Below are 11,521 nucleotides of genomic sequence, written 5' to 3'. Positions count from 1 at the left end.
ACGCTTTCTGCAGAAGCGGCACAGTGAGAGCGACATGGCAGTTAAAGTGGTGCGCACTGTTAGAGCGGCACGGTGGAACCTCGAAGGGCAGTGGAGCCACTGTGATGCCATTCTGGGAGGCCAGGCTGAGGCTGTCGGGCCCACGCGGGGCCACGAATGAAAACGAGGAAGAGCTCGGCCTTGGCGAGCTGCTCGCCCAGACACACGCGGCGGCCTGGGCACGCGACAGGCGCACACACAAAGACGCCAAACACCACAACACCACCATCGGCCTAACGCCCCACTCGCAGGCCGGTGCCGACTCGCCTACTGCTGCTCAGGGATAGCTGCCACTGGGGGTGCCCTTGGAATGTTTGCGGAAAGATGTGAGCCGTTCTGAGATGCCGAGGCACGTGAGCAAGCGCCGCTATGAATGTTAAAAGATAACGACGAGTGTCGTCTCGGTCCGTCGCCTCTCTACATTGGCGAACACTGGGAGAGACCGAGATGGTAAGGGGTCAGGTTTCACTTGGCTCGGGCCTTGCTGGAGGACACGAGTGTGAGCAAGGGGGCGCCGCCGTGTTACCCAAGGCGTCGTTCCCTCCGTGTAAAATCCCGGGACGAGAAAAAAAAACCACGAATGCGTCCCACGGCTGGGCTGACGTATCAGAAATGTGAGACGCTGAGGAAGGAAAATTTAATGGAAAAGTGCCCAACGTAGCACGGAGGGTGCTTTGTTTTGATTTACATACAGACGTGAACTGTAAGCCGTGGATTCGAGAACACGCGCACGTTAGAGGCATCGCATTGTCTACACGACAAGAGTTCGTGGGCTAGGGCAGAATGCATCGCTAGGAGGATGGACGATGGTCAACAGTAATAACAGTGGCAGCCAAGCAATGGAATCCATCGATAGGAATGGTCCAGACATTTTTTGTAAGGGGGAGCAACGTTTATGCAATGATTTGTGCGCTGCTGTGAACCTGGCAAACCGAGTTCAAATCCCAGCCACAGCGATGATGTCAGTAATGAGTATTTAAGGCCTCGAGACAGAGGCGTGGTTTCTCTCTGTGCCTATGTTTGTCTCTTTCTCTCTATGTATCTCTGTGATATCGGTCTCTACTTATATGTCTGTCTATATGTCTCTGGTTCTGTGTTTCATCTCTCTCTCTCAAATTTAGCATTCTCAGGAAGAACGTAATCAACCAGGTAGGGTGTTGACTGCTATGTTATCCGACTCTCTGTTGTATTACATTACATTTCTAAGTATACTAGATTTGTGTTTCTATTTCATTTATACCCGATGATGATTGCTTGTGTTGCAATCGAAACGTTGTATGCTCGTATTTAATTTATTATTTTCTCTTTATACGTCACTTTACCGAAAGAACCAAAGAGTAATGAGTGATGTCTGAACTGGTCTTTTCCTCCCAACTGCAACCCGCACTGACCAGCGTGGTGAAGTATGGTCAAACAACCCCCATGTTCAGCATCCAGCAGTGGATTGACAAAGGAGCTGTCAAGTGGCGTTCATTGTCGTAATCGTTATCCGATGACTCGTCACCTGCTGAGAATGGCAGGAATGCGTCTCGCTTCTGGAACTTTCCGTTCCGGTCGAGGAAGTGCGAGTGGTTGAACTCCTCCGGGGTCTCCCACTGCGAGGGATCCTTGAGCAGCGAGTCCAGCACGGCAAACACAACGGTGCCCTGTGGCATGGAGACGACAAGACGGAGATGACACTGAGACGGCACAACTGTTTCATCTGTATTCTTAGGTTTTTCGGTAAAGTCACGTAGGTAAAAATTAAAATTAATAAAAGTAAAATAAATAAAATAAAATAAAAAATCACGACGTTTCGGAGGCAACACAAGCTTCCGTCTTCAGGTGGAACCGTCACAGCACGACAGCTGCATCAAGTATTTTTTAATCTTTATACGTGACTTTACCGAAAGAACCAAAGAATAAATGAGAGATTTCAAGAGAAACTACCCCGTATATATACTGGTTGAGGGGGGGCAGGAACGGCCCACTTTTTATTATTATGGTAAGGTGCGGCTTGAGACTACGGCTAGATTACATAACAAAAGACTGAGCCTTTATTATGGAGAGGTGCGGTTTGTGACTACGTCTAGCCTACATAACAAAATGCTGCAAATGAGACCGAGCCTCTGCCATGTAGAAAATGTAGGGGGGTTTTTTCCAGAAATTATGGTTTCCTCCCACATGTAAACACTCATTAATCGTGATAACACCTTAAAATATAGAGGACTGCAGAGCTTGGAGAAGTTTCCCCACAGGCTTAGGACGTAGCTGCTGCGGCCTTCCCGCTCTCCCGTGGTTCCTCCTCGGCCCTCTACCAGAGCGAATACCGAGCGGCGTCATTTATGGACGTCCCCTAATTATTGTTAGGGGACGTCCATAAATGACGTCACGCACCTAGGGGGGGGGAGGGTTGAGAAATGTGACGTCACGTAAAAATGCGCAACTTGAAATAAATATAGACAACACGTTCTACTTAATTAAATAGACGTTTTAATAAAATGTTTTCTCCTACAACATCAGAGTGCAGCGCCACATTAAATACGCACTACAATGGGGGAGGGGGGGGCAGAGCTTTGTGACGTCATATTTGAGGGGGGGGGGTCTGACTTTTTGTGACGTCGTGTGACGAAGGGAGGGGGGGTCAAAAATCGTCCAAAATCGCGTGCCGTCATTTATGGACGGCCCCTTACGATTACCGGCGTCGTGGATCCCTCAACAGAGCAGGCACCGACTTGCACGGCGGCAATGCGGGGATGGGGGGTGGGGCGGTGCGGGGATGGGGGGGTGGGGATGGGGGGGTGGGGCGGTGCGGAGATGGGGGGGTGGGGCGGTCCGGTGCGGGGATGGGGGGGGGCGTGGGGATGGGGGGGGGCGGTGCGGGGATGGGGGGGGGGCGTGGGGATGGGGGGGGCGGTGCGGGGATGGGGGGGTGCGGGGATGGGGGGGGGCGGTGCGGAGATGGGGGGGGGGCACGGGGCCTCCCTACCTCGGGGAGGAAGTAGCCCTTGAAGAGCGTGTCCTGCGTCGTGGCGTGCGGGGGGGGGGGGGCAGCGGCACGATGCTGGCGAAGCGCTGCACCTCGTAGAGGACGACATTGGCGAGCGGCAACTTCTCTCGGTCGGACAGCGAGGGCGAGCACCTCCTCCTGCAGCCGCCCTGCGACGCACCACCACCACCCGCAACACACCGGGTCGTCGGCTAGGGTCAGAGGTCGCAAACGGTTTTGATTCCTTACCCGTACCCGGCCGCACCAGGGTCGCAAATGGTAACCCGATACCCGTACCCTACCCGTACCCGGCCGGGTACGGGTAGGGTACGGGTATCGGGTACCTGATTGCGACCTCTGGGATGAAGCCAAGTTGCAGGCGCGGGTGGGTTGATTCTAGGAACTTGAATTGTGAGAAGAGACAAGACGTTGGGAAATGAGTGACAAACGGTTACTCACCAGTGACTCACGGCCTACCCGGCTACCCGTACCCGACCGCACCAGGGTCGCAAACGGGTACCCGTACCCGGCCGGGTACGGGTAGCCGGGTATCGGGTAGGGTACAGGTACCAGGTACCCGATTACGACCTCTGGCCAGGGGGCACTGCCCGTGCGGCTTCACGGTTGGCGGAGCGACGCCATGTGGCTGCCCCGTGTGCAGTACTCTGCCCCATATCCAGTCGCTTCATTTCGACTGGAGGGGAGCTGCCAATGTTTTACATCGCCCTGTGTAGTGGAGAGCACGGATAATTGAGTGAGTAGCAACAGCAGCAGCCGTGGTAACTGTGATGGTGATTTAGTTTAAATTAGTAATTGGCACGTGCACTATTTTTGCAAAGCCACAGACGAGCGGGAAGGCGACCTGATCCGGCTCCGCTAATTGCCCAAGCTTTGTGGTCCTACGTTGGGATGTTTGGCCAATTCCTTCAATCAGTGTTTATACAAAGGGGAGTAATCCACTTGCTTTACTGCTACTCTGGCAAGCCAGGAGATGGCCACCTCGATGTCCACGGGTCGGGTAACACGCCCCGTTCCGGGCCCGCAGAGTTGAGGTGCGGCGAGCATGGAGCGTATGGTTGCTTCGTGTCGTTCGCACTGCCGCGGTGTTTACTTTGGACGTCGGGGTGCTTCATCAGCAGCAGAAGCAGAGCCCAGTAAAGTGTGGTCGACGTGGTCTCCGTGCCGGCGAAAAACAGGTTCAGCGTCACCACGAGCAGGGTCTCGTCCGTCAAGTACGTGTCTGGGTTGCCAGCCTCCTTGCAAACACAAACCTCGCCAAGCTCACCAACCTCGCCAATGTCACCAACCGCACGACATCTGAACTCGGTTGTTTGACGAGGCGGGCGATCCGACCCAGAACTCGATCGTGAACCGGCACGAGAGCGTGAGAATCGATTTTAATCGATGGATCGGTGAAGGCCTCGCAGTCGCCGATGTCCCGCGGGAGGGCCCCGAGGCCTTGGCTTGCGCTGTCTGGCGAGGAACGCCGCGATGAAGTCCTGCGGCTCATCCTGCTCGGGGGCATTGCGATGGACCTGGATGAAGGACGACAGGAAGGCCTTGAGTCGGCGCACGTTCTCAAACAGCCTGGTGTGCGGCCCGGGAAGGTGGCGCAGGAACGTGAAGACGTTGTTTATCTGAGGAGCACGTCACGCCACAACGGCCGGCTGTAGTAAAGGCTGAGCGTGGGACGCGGCGATGGACTACAGGGGAAGATAAATACAAACAATACCGCTGCTCCGAACGATGCCGTTTGGATCTACGTGGTCCGGTCAGAACCCTTGTGGGATCTACAACCCATAGTGATAGAACAGCAGTGGTACAGAGCCATGAATCCGGCGACCCGAGTTAAATTCCCATATCGTGGCTAACATCACTGGCGAGCGACACTGAACAGATTTTGGATTCTCCTTCACCAGTGATGTTATGTACGGTCAAACGGCCCCATTTCTGACACAGCGTGGGGAGGCCCTCATCCAGCAGCTGACTGACAACCGGCTGCAAATGAATATTGTCGGTGTGTTGTTGAATTTCAAAACTAACAGACACTCACCCGACTGACAGGACTTGCTAACAACCTCATGTTTTCACTCAGCCAGAGCAAGCAGCTTGATGAACTCTTTGTCCTCATAGGTGAAGCGCTTCCCAAAGGACAGCGAGCAGATCACGTTCGACACCGCGCAGCGGATCATTGCTTTCGGGTCCCAGGGCGCTCCTGAAACACAGCACAGACAGCCATGGAAGAGCAAGCTGGTGGCACAGCAAGCCATAGTCATGGCACAGCGAGTCACGGTACAACAAGCCCATAGCCATGGCACAGCAGGCCATGCTACAACAAGCCAACGCCATGACACAGCGAGCCAGGGACCGCACGTGGCCATCGCTTCAGGTGGCGAGGGAGGGTGACTCTGCACCTCGCATCGCCTCGAACTCTCCGGAGAGGAAGGCGGCCTCCTCCAGGATCTTCTCCTCGATGATGGAGCGCCCCATGCCGAAGTCGTGCAGCGTACGGAGCGCGAATCGCCGCATCTGGCGCCACCGCTCCCCGCGTGAAAACAGAACCCCTGGGGGGGGGGGGGGGGGGGCGTGCAGGTGGAGAGACGCGCTCGGCAAACTCGGCGATGGGGGCCCGCACGGAGGAGGGCCGCCCAGGATGCGTGCCCTGGGCCGCCCGTCACACGGCACCGTGATGGCAATTCGTAATTGAGCACGATTGGTATTTGCGCTGTTTGTGTGCCTGCGTTTTGTGCGCGCGGGCAGTCTGTATGCATGCTGTTGAGCTTCTTTCGCACCGCATGTTGTGTTAACCGTGTTAATCCAACAACAGTGGAGGCCAGAGCAGCGACGCTAACAACAACGAGCGGAGCGCCGGCGGATAAACCGCAGCAGAGCTGGCACAGTGGAGCGCACACAGGCCGTGTAACTTGCCAGTCATTTCGGTCAACCCACGGCACCTGGGTCTGGTTATACGGGGGACCTTTGTCTTTGTGTGTGCATCTCTGTTCTATAGCAATACCCTGCACAACCCAGTGAGCTCCGATTCCTGCATTCCACAGCGTGGCCAAAGTTCAAGGCAACAGGCGTTGAGTAAGGCATCGCTGTAACGTAGCCGGCGTCTGTTGTGGTCGTGCTCTTTAAAGCAGTGCTCGTGACTACGACCCATTACTCCGCCTTATCGTGATTACCAATCCTTTATAGCCGCACACAAATTAATGCACGACGCGCTGCACGCAGCTGATAGTTGGCAATACGAGAAAGCTGTACCCCGTGGGGGTGGTCATGAGAAACACTGCTGGACAGGATGAATACCTCCCGAAAGCAACTGTCAAGAGCAAGGCCGTAATTATATCTTGCTATAAAATAGATTTCTGTTTATGTGCTGGTTGTACTTTATAAATCATTAAACTCTGCCATCACATACAATGAAACATGAAAAGGTACAAAAGATCAAACAGAGCAATGTAATACAATACACTATTAGACATTATTATAAATGAAAAAATGCATTTTATGTGTTAGTGCATGTTTTAATATTTTAGGCAGGAAATCAGTGTTTAAATTTAGATTTTGTTCTGGGGGGGGACCCCCTGGAAGATTTGGTCCCCCCCCCCAATGTTGACTCCATGGCTACGGCCTTGGTCTAGAGGCAATATGCCATCTTTTGAATCGCGCGGGCACACACACACACGCGCTATTTACGACGTTCTACCCACGTCAGCTTGGGTCACGCAGACACCAGCAGGGCTACTACTACACGATGGCTAGAGGGCAGCGTAGCAAATGTGCTTCTCACCTTTTCTCCCAAGTTTCGAGTGTTACCTCGTTGTGTATACAAATTTGTGTAAGGACAGTGGCCGCGAGTGATGGTTACAGTGCAGAGGTCGCAAACGGGTTTTGATTCCTTACCCGTACCCGGCCGCACCAGGATCGCAAACGGGTACCTGTACCCTACCCGATACCCGGCTACCCGTACCCGGCCGGGTATCGGGTAGGGTACGGGTATCGGGTACCCGATTGCGACCTCTGGGATGAAGCCATGTTGCAGGCGCGGGTGGGTTGATTCTAGGAACTTGAATTGTGAGAAGAGACAAGACGTTGGGAAATGAGTGACAAACGGTGACTCACCAGTGACTCACGGCCTACCCGTACCCGGCTGCACCAGGGTCGCAAACGGGTACGGGTAGCCGGGTATCGTGTAGGGTACGGGTATCGGGTACCCGATTGCGACCTCTGTTACAGTGGCACGAGAGGGCGGGGTCATACGAGGTGACTTAGCCGAGGAATAAGGCTATGCCACAGGGCTCTGATACAGCAAGCCGGGCTCGGAGAGCTCCGAGTGTTCGAGAAATGGGTGTCAGCTGAGCCCGAGGAGTACATCCCGGAGCGTGGAACGGGGCTCGAGGCTGCCTTGCGGAGTCTGGGTCCGGGCCGTCATCATTGTCGTCATCGTCGTCTTTTCATCGTCGAATAATTTCTTAGTCAACATCGTCGCTGGCTGCTACATCTTTATCACCCTATGTAGTCAACCAGCTGTATAGCCAACGTCGTGTAGCAGCAACTACATACAAGTCGTCCAACTTGTATAAAGTCAACCTACGGCCATCTGTAACTGTGTCGTCGAGTCAAGTGGACCATTTGTAAATAAATATAAATGATCAAGACTGCGTCTCCGAGTGCTTCACTACTCGTGTACAGCTCCTTGTACATCCACTGCCGATTGGTGGCCTCCCCCATGCCGTTTCGGTCTTTGGGGTTGTTTGGTCATACTTCACCAAACTGGTTTATACGGAATGTGGTGGAAGTCGTGGAAGATGTAACCACTGATGATAAGCCATGGTCAGGATTCGAAATTGGTTCAGAGTGCAATGCGCTAAGGGGCCGTCCATAAATGACGTCACGCGATTTTGGACGATTTTTGACCCCACCCTCGTCACACGGCGTCACAAAAATTCAGATCCCCCCCCTCAAATATGACGTCACAAAGCTCTGCCCCCCCCCCAAAATAAAACATGTTTCCAATCGCTTTAAACTATTGTCATTGTAGTGCGTATTTAATATGCCGCTGTACTCTGATGCTGTAGGAGAAAACATTTATTAAAAAGTATATTTCATTAAGTAGAACGTGTTGTCTATATTTATTTAAAGTTGCGCATTTTGATGTGACGTCACATTTCTCACCCCTCCCCCTCGTCACACATCGTCACAAATGTCTGACCCCGCCCCCCCCCCCATGTGCGTGACGCCATTTACGGACGGCCCCTATGACTATCTACGACGATCTATGCCTGACTGCTGCTGCCATACCGTGCCCTTCCAACATGTGCTCGAACATGGGCATGACCGGGCGCTCCTCAAACAGCTCGTCGTGGCTGATGGTCTCGTACCCGGGCAGCACCACCACGGACTTTACTTGGAACACGTTCCCGTACTTTTTCGCGAGCTGCAAAACAACATTGGGGGGACGGATGCTGGACACGCGTGCATCGCCACCGGGGATGAGACCGCCACCGGCGACACGCGCGTAACAATCTGAATTACTCACCCGCCCCACGGGATATCTACAAACTCTCTCTCTCGTGTCGTCACGCTCCGTGCCAACCCCACCGTTTGCTTGGCCCATCTTAAGCCCGATCCTGCACACGTGTCTCGCCCAGGGCAACTTCCGCTTTCCGATGAACATCAACGTTTGTTGTCTTTACGCCACGCTCTGAAAGGAACTTCCGAGTTGTGTCCTACTCCATCCTCTCGCACGTTCGGTTCAATTGATTTCAATTCAAATATTTTTCACCTGGGAGAAAAAATCCCTTGTGATGGAACGTTTCGTTTGCAAGGGCGACGCCCATTACGAGCACTGTCCTACTTGGAGTTTTGGGCCTTTGCTCAATAAATGTAACAAACCCCCGAGATGTTACTCCGCTCGGGATTATCCAGGTGGAAAATTATTTGATGACTAACAATAAATAAACATTTCGATTTAAAGCTTTCGTGACTGCAGGGATTCATATTCTTGGTTCTTTCAAACTTTCTAGCTGTGGGTTTCACACCTGATGACGATTGCTCGTGTTGCAATCGAAACGTCGTGAGAATTGTATTGTTTTATTTTTATTATTTCCTTTCTACGTGACTTTACCGAAAGAACCAAGAATATGAATAAATCAACAGGTCTACTTGTCGGCGATGCTGCTGCGATGGCAGTGCTACACAAACAACAACACTGGACACCATCCGTGCCATGAGCACTGCGTCTCTCACGCTAGCGAAAGAGCCGATCATTGAGTTGAAGTCCAAGCTCAAGGCGCTCCCGATCAGGGGCGGTGCCGGACCCGGAGCGGCGGGCCCCCACTTGGCCATCACCACCACGGCCCGCACGACGAGCGCGGCTACCAGCGAGCGCCCCGCGCACAGCGCGAGCTTGTAGCCGGAGAGCATCAACAGCATCAGCAGCAGCGCGCAGAGCACTGCCAAGCGCGCCATGTTGCGCGGGGAAGAGGCGGCCCAGCCAGGGTCGTGCCGCCGCCGCAGCCGCCGCCGCGCCAAGCTCTGCCCCGGCTCTGGGCTCGGTTCCAACTCCGGCTCGCTGGTCATGTGAACGGAGAGTTGGGGCCGCGTTCAGATGATGGGCGAGAGTGCGTCGATCGCAAAACCTTGACAAAGAACAAAGGATGGAGATGTGGCGTAGAGCCTGCAGCTGATGTGCACCCAGCGCTGTGTTGTTGATGTTGCGCCCAGGAGCAGCAGCAGCAGCAGCCCCCCCTCTGCTCGGGGCGCATTCCTCCTCCCTGACCCAGAGCGATGACCCAGCCGATGGGAACCAGCGGCAGTCCGCAGCGTGAGAAGGGGCTCGACGGGGCAGCGGTGCGGCTGTTGTTGATACCAGCCCTGCCCTGACACGAGTGCTGTCTGTGCGCTCGAGAGAGGGAGACCTCTCGCCTGCAATTGTAGTAACGAGCAACACCGCAGCACTTACACGAGTCCACGCTGATGAGACGCGGAAAGTGGAAGCCACTTTGCTCGCTCACACTGATGCTGCTGGAAGACATTGCTATGCACGTGCGAAGAGACGGGGTTTGGTAAGAGGGGGGATTCCGCGTGAGACACGGAATGTGGGCGGTAGGATGGATGTGTGTGAATGAGGCGTAAACATTGTCTGCTTATTTATACTCTTAGTTCTTTCGGTAAAGTCACGTAGGTAAAAAATGAAATTAAAATTAACTAAAATAAAAATCACGACGTTTCGGAGGCAACACAAGTCTCCGTCATCAGGTGGGACCGTCACAGCCAGATTTGCTGCATAAAGTGAGGCAGGGATTCAAGATGCAAGCCCTTAAATACAAGTTAAGAGGGGAGGAGAGGGCTTGCATCTTGAACCCCTGCCTCACTTGATGCAGCAAATCTGGCTGTGACGGTCCCACCTGATGACGGAGACTTGTGTTGCCTCCGAAACGTCGTGATTTTTTATTTTATTTTTATTAATTTTAATTTCATTTTTTACCTACGCGACTTTACCGAAAGAACTAAGAGTATGAATCCTTGCAGTCAAAAAAGCTTCAAATTTAGAACTGCTTATTTATGTTGTATCGTGGGGGTCGGCTCGGGATTGGGGGCTATTCCTTCTGAAAGGTGAACTTGGACAAATTCCCAAACCCCCTCTCTGTAAAGGGGTCCACCACGGTGGTAAGGAAACCAAACGGACATCCATCGACTCGGGGCGGAGTCCCAGTCACAGCTGGATTCTCTCCACACTTTCAACCTCACCTCCTGAATTGTGCTGCTCGAATGGAAACAAACCACAGTGCAAGTTGTACAAAGTCTCACTTTTTCGAAATCCGGGGCGCCAAGTTAAACATGCCAGGGCAATGGTCCAGGCAAATAGACTTCGTGTAGCGTTCGCGAAGAACAATACAAAGGAATATGCAAGGGTATATCGGGTTATAGGGCGACACGATCTACGTCCACGGCAATGGAAAGTGTACTTGGTGAAGTAATAACGAGATCAACCCAGTCTTAATGTCTAACTGTCAAACGTTCCGACTTCACTGCACAGTCACGGACCCAGGCCCAGGTAAGGGCCACACAAATCGCAAGCTCCCAGGTCTCGGCATAGCCCAGTGTGGCATATTAGGAATGGATCACTCTATTAATGATGTCCTTGTGCAGCAAGGGAGTAAAGTGTGGTTCTGTGAAAGTCCTGATGTGCTGTGCAGTGCATCAATGCATGTGTGTACAGCAGCATGTGATGACTGAGTCGGGCCTGTATGTGGCTGGTAGGGAGAGTCGCAGAGCCGCGGGTTTTGGCCCAAGGCGGGCAAGGCGCAGGGGTCCACCACACGCTCACAGAGCCCGAGGGTCTCCGGAACGAGAAGAGACAGAGTGGTGGCTGCACGGCCATGCTGCGCTCAGAGTGCGTTCCCAGGCGCCTTCTCTTCCTGGCACTGCACGGAGATCTGTCCGGCACCTCCACTCGCCGGCACTGCAACTAACACTAAAGTATCGATTTAAAGCTTTCGTGACTGC

The 11,521-nt window shown here is 53.5% G+C and overlaps 1 pseudogene; it reads right to left on the bottom strand.

Annotated features, from left to right (window-relative positions):
- Positions 1-40: 40 nt before the first annotated feature.
- On the bottom strand, positions 41-9,592 carry LOC133356462 (cytochrome P450 2C15-like; annotated as a pseudogene).
- Positions 9,593-11,521: the final 1,929 nt, after the last annotated feature.

This window comes from Lethenteron reissneri, chromosome 54, assembly GCF_015708825.2.
Source record: "Lethenteron reissneri isolate LAM-NWPU_2019-01 chromosome 54, ASM1570882v1, whole genome shotgun sequence".
In the NCBI taxonomy this organism is placed as follows: Eukaryota; Metazoa; Chordata; class Hyperoartia; order Petromyzontiformes; family Petromyzontidae; genus Lethenteron; species Lethenteron reissneri.
This window is presented reverse-complemented; position numbering and strand designations above follow the sequence as displayed.